The sequence below is a fragment of the Pseudophryne corroboree genome, chromosome 11 (assembly GCF_028390025.1).
Source record: "Pseudophryne corroboree isolate aPseCor3 chromosome 11, aPseCor3.hap2, whole genome shotgun sequence".
Classification (NCBI taxonomy): Eukaryota; Metazoa; Chordata; class Amphibia; order Anura; family Myobatrachidae; genus Pseudophryne; species Pseudophryne corroboree.
Window position 1 is genome coordinate 213,522,204 of NC_086454.1, and position 13,358 is coordinate 213,535,561.

A 13,358-nucleotide genomic window follows, 5' to 3' on the forward strand; every position below is an offset into this window, starting at 1 on the left:
GTGGGATTGAACCACCAACCTTTTGGTTAATAGCCGTACATACTAACTGATTGCGCCACAGAGACACTTTGCAAAAGTACATACTGACAAAGGCTAATAAGCATTCATCTAAAACGTTTCCTAGAAAAAATTAATAAAGTCAATAATCTGGAGAGTTTTTGTAAGATGTTTCTTCTATCAACCAACGAAGAAACACATTGGTACTATCCCATGATGAGTGAGTGCTTCAGGATCTCTTGCACTTACATGTGCAGCAGAGTACAGCAATGGAAGCATGCTGGGCCCATAACCCAGAGGTAGGCAGATTGAAACTATCCTCTGCTATATGCATTTTTTTGTTTGTTAATTAAAGTAATCCAAAACTGGGATTGATATTTTGTCTCTTTTATTTTTACTTAAAGTACAATAACTTTTACCATTTTAATTTGTTTTAATAGTATATTGACAGTATTGTTTTCTTTCAAAAATCCACTTCATTTTCTTTACCCTATTATTAAAATGGTAATTGACAAAAACAAACTACATTGTCACCAGAAGAGCAATACAAAATGTACAAATGATATATTAAATTCATCTTTCCAGCTTGAATTTCAATGATGCACTGGGTCAACAATTTTGTGAGAAACATCTTCACCCTTAAATAAAGATTTTCTTAATTCCTTACCTGTGTGCTAATTAGATATCACCTTGTTTTCACATTAAACAGACTTCCACATGAGAAAGCAGCAAGGATGCAGTGGCGTTAATGTTTCCTGGTGTCAACTTGTATTATTTCAGTAGACATTGAAATGAGGATGCATCTTGCTGCCTTTCCAATGATGCAAGTTTAATTTAGTAATAGGTGAAAAACCATCCTTACAAAGGTGTTAATCAGAGACTTGGCTTTGTGGACACTTTTCAGAGAACAAATTTGTTAGCATAAAAATAAATCCAGAAAATGAAGAGCTGTTTAATCACTCAATTGGATTTTTCTGCCAGCATATTTTTTTTCTCTGCAACCCACTACTAAATTGTGCTTCCTAGCTGTTTTTTATAAAATCACTGAATCAAATCTAACTCTGATTACATCAGAGAAGGCCAGGTACCCTACACAATAAGAGGGGGTTTGAAATTTTGACTTGTCTACTTAAATATCACCAAAATCTGATCACAAGGTCAATTACGTCCCTGGGTGGGATTGAACCACCAACCTTTTGGTTAATAGCCAAACACACTAACCGATTGCGCCACAGAGACACTTTGCAAAAAGTACATACTGACAAAGGCTAATAAGCATACATCTAGAACATTTCCTAGAAAAACATTAAAAAATCAATAATCTGGAGAGTTTTTGTAAGATGTTTCTTCCATCAACCAACGAATAAACACATTGGTACTTTCCCATGATGAGTGAGTGCTTCAGGATCTCTTGCACTTACATGTGCAGCAGAGTACTGCAATGGAAGCATGCTGGACCCATAACCCAAAGGTAGGCAGATTGAAACTATCCTCTGCTATATGCATTTTTTTTTGTTAATTAAAGTAATCCAAAACTGGGATTGATATTTTGGCTCTTTTATTTTTACCTAAAGTACAATAACTTTTACCATTTTAATTTGTTTTAATAGTATATTGACAGTATTGTTTTCTTTCAAAAATCCACTTCATTTTCTTTACCCTATTATTAAAATGGTAATTGACAAAAACAAACTACATTGTCACCAGAAGAGCAATACAAAATGTACAAGTGATATATTAAAATCATCTTTCCAGCTTGAATTTCAATGATGCATTGGGGCAACGATTTTGTGAGAAACATCTTCACCCTAAAATAAAGATTTTCTTAATTCCTTACCTGTGTGCTAATTAGATATCACCCTGTTTTCGCATTAAACAGACTTCCACATGAGAAAGCAGCAAGGATGCAGTGGCGTTAATGTTTCCTGGTGTCAACTTGTATTATTTCAGTAGACATTGAAATGAGGATGCATCTTGCTGCCTTTCCAATGAAGCAAGTTTAATTTAGTAATAGGTGAAAAACCATCCCTACAAAGGTGTTAATCAGAGACTTGGCTTTGTGGACACTTTTCAGAGAACAAATTTGTTAGCATAAAAATAAAGCCAGAAAATGAAGAGCTGTTTAATCACTCAATTGGATTTTTTTTGCCAGCATATTTTTTTTCTCTGCAACCCACTGCTAAATTGTGCTTCCTAGCTGTTTTTTTTATAAAATCACTGAATCAAATCTAACTCTGATTACATCAGAGAAGGCCAGGTACCCTACACAATAAGAGGGGGTTTGAAATTTTGACTTGTCTACTTAAATATCACCAAAATCTGATCACAAGGTCAATTACGTTCCTGGGTGGGATTAAACCACCAACCTTTTGGTTAATAGCCTTACACACTAACCAATTGCACCACAGAGACACTTTGCAAAAAGTACATACTGACAAAGGCTAATAAGCATTCATCAAGAACGTTTCCTAGAAAAACTTTAAAAAGTCAATAATCTGGAGAGTTTTTGTAAGATGTTTCTTCCATCAACCAATGAAGAAACACATTGGTACTTTCCCATGATGAGTGAGTGCTTCAGGATCTCTTGCACTTACATGTGCAGCAGAGTACTGCAATGGAAGCATGCTGGGCCCATAACCCAGAGATAGGCAGATTGAAACTATCCTTTGCTATATGCATTTTTTTTGTTAATTAAAGTAATCCAAAACTGGGATTGATATTTTTGCTCTTTTATTTTTACTTAAAGTACAATAACTTTTACCATTTTAATTTGTTTTAATAGTATATTGACAGTATTGTTTTCTTTCAAAAATCCACTTAATTTTCTTTACCCTATTATTAAAATGGTAATTGACAAAAACAAACTACATTGTCACCAGAAGAGCAATACAAAATGTACAAGTGATATATTAAAATCATCTTTCCAGCTTGAATTTCAATGATGCATTGGGGCAACGATTTTGTGAGAAACATCTTCACCCTTAAATAAAGATTTTCGTAATTCCTTACCTGTGTGCTAATTAGATATCACCTTGTTTTCACATTAAACAGACTTCCACATGAGAAAGCAGCAAGGATGCAGTGGCGTTAATGTTTCCTGGTGTCAACCTGTATTATTTCAGTAGACATTGAAATGAGGATGCATCTTGCTGCCTTTCCAATGAAGCAAGTTTAATTTAGTAATAGGTGAAAAACCATCCCTACAAAGGTGTTAATCAGAGACTTGGCTTTGTGGACACTTTTCAGAGAACAAATTTGTTAGCATAAAAATAAACCAGAAAATGAAGAGCTGTTTAATCACTCAATTGGATTTTTTTGCCAGCATATTTTTTTTCTCTGCAACCCACTGCTAAATTGTGCTTCCTAGCTGTTTTTTTTATAAAATCACTGAATCAAATCTAACTCTGATAACATCAGAGAAGGCCAGGTACCCTACACAATAAGAGGGGGTTTGAAATTTTGACTTGTCTACTTAAATATCACCAAAATCTGATCACAAGGTCAATTACGTCCCTGGGTGGGATTGAACCACCAACCTTTTGGTAAATAGCCTTACACACTAACCAATTGCACCACAGAGACACTTTGCAAAAGTACATACTGACAAAGGCTAATAAGCATTCATCTAGAACGTTTCCTAGAAAAACTTTAAAAAGTCAATAATCTGGAGAGTTTTTGTAAGATGTTTCTTCCATCAACCAATGAAGAAACACATTGGTACTTTCCCATGATGAGTGAGTGCTTCAGGATCTCTTGCACTTACATGTGCAGCAGAGTACTGCAATGGAAGCATGCTGGGCCCATAACCCAGAGGTAGGCAGATTGAAACTATCCTTTGCTATATGCATTTTTTTTTGTTAATTAAAGTAATCCAAAACTGGGATTGATATTTTTGCTCTTTTATTTTTACTTAAAGTACAATAACTTTTACCATTTTAATTTGTTTTGATAGTATATTGACAGTATTGTTTTCTTTCAAAAATCCACTTAATTTTCTTTACCCTATTATTAAAATGGTAATTGACAAAAACAAACTACATTGTCACCAGAAGTGCAATACAAAATGTACAAGTGATATATTAAAATCATCTTTCCAGCTTGAATTTCAATGATGCATTGGGGCAACGATTTTGTGAGAAACATCTTCACCCTTAAATAAAGATTTTCTTAATTCCTTACCTGTGTGCTAATTAGATATCACCTTGTTTTCACATTAAACAGACTTCCACATGAGAAAGCAGCAAGGATGCAGTGGCGTTAATGTTTCCTGATGTCAACCTGTATTATTTCAGTAGACATTGAAATGAGGATGCATCTTGCTGCCTTTCCAATGAAGCAAGTTTAATTTAGTAATAGGTGAAAAACCATCCCTACAAAGGTGTTAATCAGAGACTTGGCTTTGTGGACACTTTTCAGAGAACAAATTTGTTAGCATAAAAATAAAGCCAGAAAATGAAGAGCTGTTTAATCACTCAATTGGATTTTTTTGCCAGCATATTTCTTTTTCTCTGCAACCCACTGCTAAATTGTGCTTCCTAGCTGTTTTTATAAAATCACTGAATCAAATCTAACTCTGATTACATCAGAGAAGGCCAGGTACCCTACACCATAACAGGGGGTTTGAAATTTTGACTTGTCTACTTAAAGATCACCAAAATCTGATCACAAGGTCAATTACGTCCCTGGGTGTGATTGAATTACCAACCTTTTGGTTAGTAGCCGTACACACTAACTGATTGCGCCACAGAGACACTTTGCAGAAGTAAATACTGACAAAGGCTAATAAGCATTCATCTAAAACGTTTCCTAGAAAAACTTTAAAAAGTCAATAATCTGGAGAGTTTTTGTAAGATGTTTCTTCCATCAACCAACGAAGAAACACATTGGTACTTTCCCATGATGAGTGAGTGCTTCAGGATCTCTTGCACTTACATGTGCAGCAGAGTACAGCAATGGAAGCATGCTGGGCCCATAACCCAGAGGTAGGCAGATTGAAACTATCCTCTGCTATATGCATTTTTTTTTGTTAATTAAAGTAATCCAAAACTGGGATTGATATTTTGCCTCTTTTATTTTTACTTAAAGTACAATAACTTTTACCAATTAATTTGTTTTAATAGTATATTGACAGTATTGTTTTCTTTCAAAAATCCACTTAATTTTCTTTACCCTATTATTAAAATGGTAATTGACAAAAACAAACTACATTGTCACCAGAAGAGCAATACAAAATGTACAAGTAATACATTAAAATCATCTTTCCAGCTTGAATTTCAATGATGCATTGGGGCAACGATTTTGTGAGAAACATCTTCACCCTTAAATAAAGATTTTCTTAATTCCTTGCTTGTGTGCTAATTAGATATCACCTTGTTTTCACATTAAACAGACTTCCACATGAGAAAGCAGCAAGGATGCAGTGGCGTTAATGTTTCCTGGTGTCAACTTGTATTATTTCAGTAGACATTGAAATGAGGATGCATCTTGCTGCCTTTCCAATGAAGCAAGTTTAATTTAGTAATATGTGAAAAACCATCCCTACAAAGGTGTTAAACAGAGACTTGGCTTTGTGGACACTTTTCAGAGAACAAATTTGTTAGCATAAAAATAAAGCCAGAAATGAAGAGCTGTTTAATCACTCAATTGGATTTTTTTGCCAGCATATTTCTTTTTCTCTGCAACCCACTGCTAAATTGTGCTTCCTATCTGTTTTTATAAAATCACTGAATCAAATCTAACTCTGATTACATCAGAGAAGGCCAGGTACCCACACCATAACAGGGGGTTTGAAATTTTGACTTGTCTACTTAAATATCACCAAAATCTGATCACAAGGTCAATTACATCCCTGGGTGGGATTGAACCACCTACCTTTTGGTTAATAGCCGAACACACTAACCGATTGCGCCACAGAGACACTTTGCAAAAAGTTCATACTGACAAAGGCTAATAAGCATTCATCTAGAACGTTTCCTAGAAAAACTTTAAAAAGTCAATAATCTGGAGAGTTTTTGTAAGATGTTTCTTCCATCAACCAACGAAGAAACACATTGGTACTTTCCCATGATGAGTGAGTGCTTCAGGATCTCTTGCACTTACATGTGCAGCAGAGTACTGCAATGGAAGCATGCTGGGCCGATAACCCAGAGGTAGGCAGATTGAAACTATCCTCTGCTATATGCATTTTTTTTTAATTAAAGTAATCCAAAATTGGGATTGATATTTTAGCTCTTTTATTTTTACTTAAAGTACAATAACTTTTACCATTTTAATTTGTTTAATAGTATATTGACAGTATTGTTTTCTTTCAAAAATCCACTTAATTTTCTTTACCCTATTATTAAAATGGTAATTGACAAAAACAAACTACATTGTCACCAGAAGAGCAATACAAAATGTACAAGTGATATATTAAAATCATCTTTCCAGCTTGAATTTCAATGATGCATTGGGGCAACGATTTTGTGAGAAACATCTTCACCCTTAAATAATGATTTTCTTAATTCCTTACCTGTGTGCTAATTAGATATCACCTTGTTTTCACATTAAACAGACTTCCACATGAGAAAGCAGCAAGGATGCAGTGGCGTTAATGTTTCCTGGTGTCAACCTGTATTATTTCAGTAGATATTGAAATGACGATGCATCTTGCTGCCTTTCCAATGAAGCAAGTTTAATTTAGTAATAGGTGAAAAACCATCCCTACAAAGGTGTTAAACAGAGACTTGGCTTTGTGGACACTTTTCAGAGAACAAATTTGTTAGCATAAAAATAAAGCCAGAAAATGAAGAGCTGTTTAATCACTCAATTGGATTTTTTTGCCAGCATATTTCTTTTTCTCTGCAACCCACTGCTAAATTGTGCTTCCTATCTGTTTTTATAAAATCACTGAATCAAATCTAACTCTGATTACATCAGAGAAGGCCAGGTACCCACACCATAACAGGGGGTTTGAAATTTTGACTTGTCTACTTAAATATCACCAAAATCTGATCACAAGGTCAATTACATCCCTGGGTGGGATTGAACCACCTACCTTTTGGTTAATAGCCGAACACACTAACCGATTGCGCCACAGAGACACTTTGCAAAAAGTTCATACTGACAAAGGCTAATAAGCATTCATCTAGAACGTTTCCTAGAAAAACTTTAAAAAGTCAATAATCTGGAGAGTTTTTGTAAGATGTTTCTTCCATCAACCAACGAAGAAACACATTGGTACTTTCCCATGATGAGTGAGTGCTTCAGGATCTCTTGCACTTACATGTGCAGCAGAGTACTGCAATGGAAGCATGCTGGGCCGATAACCCAGAGGTAGGCAGATTGAAACTATCCTCTGCTATATGCATTTTTTTTTAATTAAAGTAATCCAAAATTGGGATTGATATTTTAGCTCTTTTATTTTTACTTAAAGTACAATAACTTTTACCATTTTAATTTGTTTACTAGTATATTGACAGTATTGTTTTCTTTCAAAAATCCACTTAATTTTCTTTACCCTATTATTAAAATGGTAATTGACAAAAACAAACTACATTGTCACCAGAAGAGCAATACAAAATGTACAAGTGATATATTAAAATCATCTTTCCAGCTTGAATTTCAATGATGCATTGGGGCAACGATTTTGTGAGAAACATCTTCACCCTTAAATAATGATTTTCTTAATTCCTTACCTGTGTGCTAATTAGATATCACCTTGTTTTCACATTAAACAGACTTCCACATGAGAAAGCAGCAAGGATGCAGTGGCGTTAATGTTTCCTGGTGTCAACCTGTATTATTTCAGTAGATATTGAAATGACGATGCATCTTGCTGCCTTTCCAATGAAGCAAGTTTAATTTAGTAATAGGTGAAAAACCATCCCTACAAAGGTGTTAATCAGATACTTGGCTTTGTGGACACTTTTCAGAGAACAAATTTGTTAGCATAAAAATAAAGCCAGAAAATGAAGAGCTGTTTAATCACTCAATTGGATTTTTTTGCCAGCATATTTCTTTTTCTCTGCAACCCACTGCTAAATTGTGCTTCCTAGCTGTTTTTTTTATAAAATCACTTAATCAAATCTAACTCTGATTACATCAGAGAAGGCCAGGTACCCTACACCACAAGAGGGGGTTTGAAATTTTGACTTGTCTACTTAAAGATCACCAAAATCTGATAACAAGGTAAATTACGTCCCTGGATGGGATTGAACCACCAACCTTTTGGATAATAACCGAACACACTAACTGATTGCGCCACAGTGACACTTTGCAAACGTACATTCTGACAAACGCTAATAAGCATTCATCTAGAACGTTTCCTAGAAAAACTTTAAAAAGTCAATAATCTGGAGAGTTTTTGTAAGATGTTTCTTCCATCAATCAACGAAGAACATTCAAGCTGATTTCTTGCAGCAGCTGGGCACTGTAACAGCTCCAGAGCTGCTCTGTAAGGCAACTAAAAGGGTGTGGGCCCTGCAGCACTACCTGTAGTTCGCATTGTGCGTTGGAAGGCACAAAGTAAGCAGACGGGAGAAGTCAGGATAGTGCGCAAGGGCATAGAAGGGAGCGGCTCAAGAAAAGAGAAGTGGAAACAGACAGCAAACTAGGCTGGAGAAAGACCTGAGACAAAGAGATCTGAATTATACGAGAGCCGACCAGGGGAAACACAAATTATGCAGTCGAGTTTCCCACATTTGGGGAAATCGCTGGAGCAGCACACACAGAGTGCAATGGGTGAGCCTTGCCCTGGGAGAAGCACCTTCATGATCATAGTATCTCACCTGGCAGGTAAGTAGGAGTTGGGCAAGAGCTGAGGAGGGTCGCTGCTCGGGCAACCCCCTGTCAAGTGAAGGAGATCCAACTGAGGCAGCACAAGAGAACTCTCGAAAGAAGAACAAGGCTAGAGGAAGATCTGAGACACAGAAATCTGGCTTTTACCAGAGCTGACCAGAGGAAAGCACAAACACAGTCCCCCACTACCACAAATAATGCAGTCGAGTTTCCCACATTTGGAGAAATCACAGGGGTCAGCATACCCAGAATGCAATGAATGAACCTCACCCTGGGAGAACAATCTTCATGACCATGGTATCTCCTATGCAAAATAAGTATGATTTGGGATAGGGCTGGGGAGGGCCGATGCTCAGGCACATCTCTGTCAAGTAAAGGAGATTCAACTGAGGCAGCACAAGGGAACTCTCATCTGGGGACAACAACTGCAGGTAGAACACATATTTTCAGATGAACATGGGAGGGCAGAAGGCTGCCTAATACTGAAGCACCCCCAAACAACAAACCAAATGCAACAACTAGTACAAGCATTCCTGGGGGAAGGCCTGCAGCAGATGGATTTGCATATGGTGATGTCATCCAAGCAGTGGGTCAAAGTTGGCTTCAACCCTCGTCTGCATATGAAAAGAAAAAAGGGATGTGCAGGGCATGGCATCCTTTTGTGGCGCTTGGATGACCCTTAATTCGCATTAAACATCTCCACCCTCCTTCGGTGTGGGGCTCATGTTGGCTATGCCCCAGCCCCTGAAGCATTCAAGATGATTTCTTGCAGCAGCTGGGCACTGTAACAGCTCCAGAGCTGTTCTGTAAAGCATGTAAAAGGGTGTGGGCCCTGCAGCACTACCTGTAGTATGCATTGTGCGTTGGAAGGCACAAAGTAAGCAGACGGGAGAGGTCAGGATAGTGCGCAAGGGCATAGAAGGGAGCGGCTCAAGAAAAGAGAAGTGGAAACAGACAGCAAACTAGGCTGGAGAAAGACCTGAGACAAAGAGATCTGAATTATACGAGAGCCGACCAGAGGAAACACAAATTATGCAGTCAAGTTTCCCACATTTGGGGAAATCGCAGGAGCAGCACACCCAGAGTGCAATGGGTGAGCCTTTCCCTGGGAGAAGCACCTTCCTGATCATAGTATCTCACCTGGCAGGTAAGTAGGAGTTGGGCTAGAGCTAGGGAGGGTCGCTGCTCGGGCACCCCCCTGTCAAGTGAAGGAGATCCAACTGAGGCAGCACAAGGGAACTCTCGAAAGAAGAACAAGGCTAGAGGAAGATCTGAGACAAAGAAATCTGACTTTTACCAGAGCTGAGCAGAGGAAAGCACAAACACAGTCCCCCACTACCACAAATAATGCAGTCGAGTTTCCCACATTTGGGGAAATCACAGGGGTCAGCATACCCAGAATGCAATGAATGAACCTCACCCTGGGAGAACAATCTTCATGACCATGGTATCTCCTATGCAAAATAAGTATGATTTGGGATAGGGCTGGGGAGGGCCGCTGCTCAGGCACATCTCTGTCAAGTAAAGGAGATTCAACTGAGGCAGCACAAGGGAACTCTCATCTGGGGACAACAACTGCAGGGAGAACACATATTTTCAGATGAACATGGGAGGGCAGAAGGCTGCCTAATACTGAAGCACCCCCAAACAACAAACCAAATGCAACAACTAGTGCAAGCATTCCTGGGGGAAGGCCTGCAGCAGATTGATTTGCATATGGTAATGCCATCCAAGCAGTGGGTCAAAGTTGGCTTCAACCCTCGTCTGCATATGAAAAGAGAAAAGGGGCGTGCAGGGCATGGCGGCCTTTTGCGGCGCTTGGGTGACCCTTAGTTCGCATTAAACACCCCCACCCTCCTTCGGTGTGGGGCTCATGTTGGCAATGCCCCAGCCCCTGAAGCATTCAAGCTGATTTCTTGCAGCAGCTGGGCACTGTAACAGCTCCAGAGCTGCTCTGTGAGGCAAGTAAAAGGGTGTGGGCCCTGCAGCACTACCTGTAGTTTGCATTGTGTGTTGGAAGGCACAAAGTAAGCAGACGGGAGAAGTCAGGATAGTGCGCAAGGGCATAGAAGGGAGCGGCTCAAGAAAAGAGAAGTGGAAACAGACAGCAAACTAGGCTGGAGAGAGACCTGAGACAAAGAGATCTGAATTATACGAGAGCCGACCAGAGGAAACACAAATTATGCAGTCAAGTTTCCCACATTTGGGGAAATCACAGGGGCAGCACACCCAGAGTGCAATGGGTGAGCCTTGCCCTGGGAGAAGCACCTACATGATCATAGTATCTCACCTGGCAGGTAAGTAGGAGTTGGGCTAGAGCTGCGAAGGGTCGCTGCTCGGGTACCCCCCTGTCAAGTGAAGGAGATCCAACTGAGGCAGCACAAGGGAACTCTCGAAAGAGGAACAAGGCTAGAGGAAGATCTGAGACAAAGAAATCTGATTTTTACCAGAGTTGACCAGAAGAAAGCACAAACACAGTCCCCCACTACCACAAATAATGCAGTTGAGTTTCCCACATTTGGGGAAATCACAGGGGTCAGCATACCCAGAATGCAATGAATGAACCTCACCCTGGGAGAACAATCTTCATGACCATGGTATCTCCTATGCAAAATAAGTATGATTTGGGATAGGGCTGGGGAGGGCCGCTGCTCAGGCACATCTCTGTCAAGTAAAGGAGATTCAACTGAGGCAGCACAAGGGAACTCTCATCTGGGGACAACAACTGCAGGGAGAACACATATTTTCAGATGAACATGGGAGGGCAGAAGGCTGCCTAATACTGAAGCACCCCCAAACAACAAACCAAATGCAACAACTAGTGCAAGCATTCCTGGGGGAAGGCCTGCAGCAGATGGATTTGCATATGGTGATGTCATCCAAGCAGTGGGTCAAAGTTGGCTTCAACCCTCGTCTGCATATGAAAAGAAAAAAGGGATGTGCAGGGCATGGCGTCCTTTTGTGGCGCTTGGATGACCCCTAATTCGCATTAAACATCTCCACCCTCCTTCGGTGTGGGGCTCATGTTGGCTATGCCCCAGCCCCTGAAGCATTCAAGATGATTTCTTGCAGCAGCTGGGCACTGTAGCAGCTCCAGAGCTGCTCTGCAAAGCATGTAAAAGGGTGTGGGCCCTGCAGCACTACCTGTAGTATGCATTGTGCGTTGGAAGGCACAAAGTAAGCAGACGGGAGAGGTCAGGATAGTGCGCAAGGGCATAGAAGGGAGCGGCTCAAGAAAAGAGAAGTGGAAACAGACAGCAAACTAGGCTGGAGAAAGACCTGAGACAAAGAGATCTGAATTATATGACAGCCGACCAGAGGAAACACAAATTATGCAGTCAAGTGTCCCACATTTAGGGAAATCGCAGGAGCAGCACACCCAGAGTGCAATGGGTGAGCCTTGCCCTGGGAGAAGCACCTTCCTGATCATAGTATCTCACCTGGCAGGTAAATAGGAGTTGGGTTAGAGCTGGGGAGGGTCGCTGCTCGTGCACCCCCCTGTCAAGTGAAGGAGATCCAACTGAGGCAGCACAAGGGAACTCTCGAAAGAAGAACAAGGCTAGAGGAAGATCTGAGACAAAGAAATCTGACTTTTACCAGAGCTGACCAGAGGAAAGCACAAACACAGTCCCCCACTACCACAAATAATGCAGTCGAGTTTCCCACATTTGGGGAAATCACAGGGGTCAGCATACCCAGAATGCAATGAATGAACCTCACCCTGGGAGAACAATCTTCATGACCATGGTATCTCCTATGCAAAATAAGTATGATTTGGGATAGGGCTGGGGAGGGCCGCTGCTCAGGCACATCTCTGTCAAGTAAAGGAGATTCAACTGAGGCAGCACAAGGGAACTCTCATCTGGGGACAACAACTGCAGGGAGAACACATATTTTCACATATTAAACAGACTTCCACATGAGAAAGCAGCAAGGATGCAGTGGCGTTAATGTTTCCTGGTGTCAACTTGTATTATTTCAGTAGACATTGAAATGAGGATGCATCTTGCTGCCTTTCCAATGAAGCAAGTTTAATTTAGTAATAGGTGAAAAACCATCCTTACAAAGGTGTTAATCAGAGACTTGGCTTTGTGGACACTTTTCAGAGAACAAATTTGTTAGCATAAAAATAAAGCCAGAAAATGAAGAGCTGTTTAATCACTCAATTGGATTTTTCTGCCAGCATATTTTTTTTCTCTGCAACCCACTGCTAAATTGTGCTTCCTAGCTGTTTTTATAAAATCACTGAATCAAATCTAACTCTGATTACATCAGAGAAGGCCAGGTACCCTACACCATAACAGGGGGTATGAAATTTGACTTGTCTACTTAAAGATCACCAAAATCTGATAACAATGTCAATTACGTCCCTGGGTGGGATTGAACCACCAACCTTTTGGTTAATAGCCGTACACACTAACTGATTGCGCCACAGAGACACTTTGCAAAAAGTACTTACTGACAAATGCTAATAAGCATTCATCTAAAACGTTTCCTAGAAAAACTTAAAAAAGTCAATAATCTGGAGAGTTTTTGTAAGATGTTTCTTCTATCAACCAACGAAGAAACACATTGGTACTTTC

At 39.7% G+C, this 13,358-nt stretch overlaps 9 non-coding genes across 9 annotated transcripts; all 9 read right to left on the reverse strand.

Annotated features, from left to right (window-relative positions):
* Window positions 1–1,162: 1,162 nt before the first annotated feature.
* Window positions 1,163–1,236, reverse strand: TRNAN-AUU (transfer RNA asparagine (anticodon AUU)). The gene has a single exon. It is a non-coding gene; the product is annotated as a tRNA-Asn (tRNA).
* A 7,381-nt stretch (window positions 1,237–8,617) lies between these two features.
* Window positions 8,618–8,780, reverse strand: LOC134970881 (U1 spliceosomal RNA). Its single transcript, XR_010190111.1, has one exon. It is a non-coding gene; the product is annotated as a U1 spliceosomal RNA (small nuclear RNA).
* Window positions 8,781–8,932: 152 nt separating this feature from the next.
* LOC134970635 (U1 spliceosomal RNA) lies at window positions 8,933–9,096 on the reverse strand. The gene has a single exon (XR_010189921.1). It is a non-coding gene; the product is annotated as a U1 spliceosomal RNA (small nuclear RNA).
* A 671-nt stretch (window positions 9,097–9,767) lies between these two features.
* On the reverse strand, window positions 9,768–9,930 carry LOC134970776 (U1 spliceosomal RNA). Its single transcript, XR_010190038.1, has one exon. It is a non-coding gene; the product is annotated as a U1 spliceosomal RNA (small nuclear RNA).
* Window positions 9,931–10,082: 152 nt separating this feature from the next.
* LOC134970507 (U1 spliceosomal RNA) lies at window positions 10,083–10,246 on the reverse strand. The gene has a single exon (XR_010189817.1). It is a non-coding gene; the product is annotated as a U1 spliceosomal RNA (small nuclear RNA).
* A 671-nt stretch (window positions 10,247–10,917) lies between these two features.
* Window positions 10,918–11,080, reverse strand: LOC134970848 (U1 spliceosomal RNA). The gene has a single exon (XR_010190095.1). It is a non-coding gene; the product is annotated as a U1 spliceosomal RNA (small nuclear RNA).
* A 152-nt stretch (window positions 11,081–11,232) lies between these two features.
* On the reverse strand, window positions 11,233–11,396 carry LOC134970552 (U1 spliceosomal RNA). Its single transcript, XR_010189853.1, has one exon. It is a non-coding gene; the product is annotated as a U1 spliceosomal RNA (small nuclear RNA).
* A 671-nt stretch (window positions 11,397–12,067) lies between these two features.
* LOC134970957 (U1 spliceosomal RNA) lies at window positions 12,068–12,230 on the reverse strand. The gene has a single exon (XR_010190157.1). It is a non-coding gene; the product is annotated as a U1 spliceosomal RNA (small nuclear RNA).
* Window positions 12,231–12,382: 152 nt separating this feature from the next.
* Window positions 12,383–12,546, reverse strand: LOC134970508 (U1 spliceosomal RNA). Its single transcript, XR_010189818.1, has one exon. It is a non-coding gene; the product is annotated as a U1 spliceosomal RNA (small nuclear RNA).
* Between the last annotated feature and the right edge of the window lie 812 nt (window positions 12,547–13,358).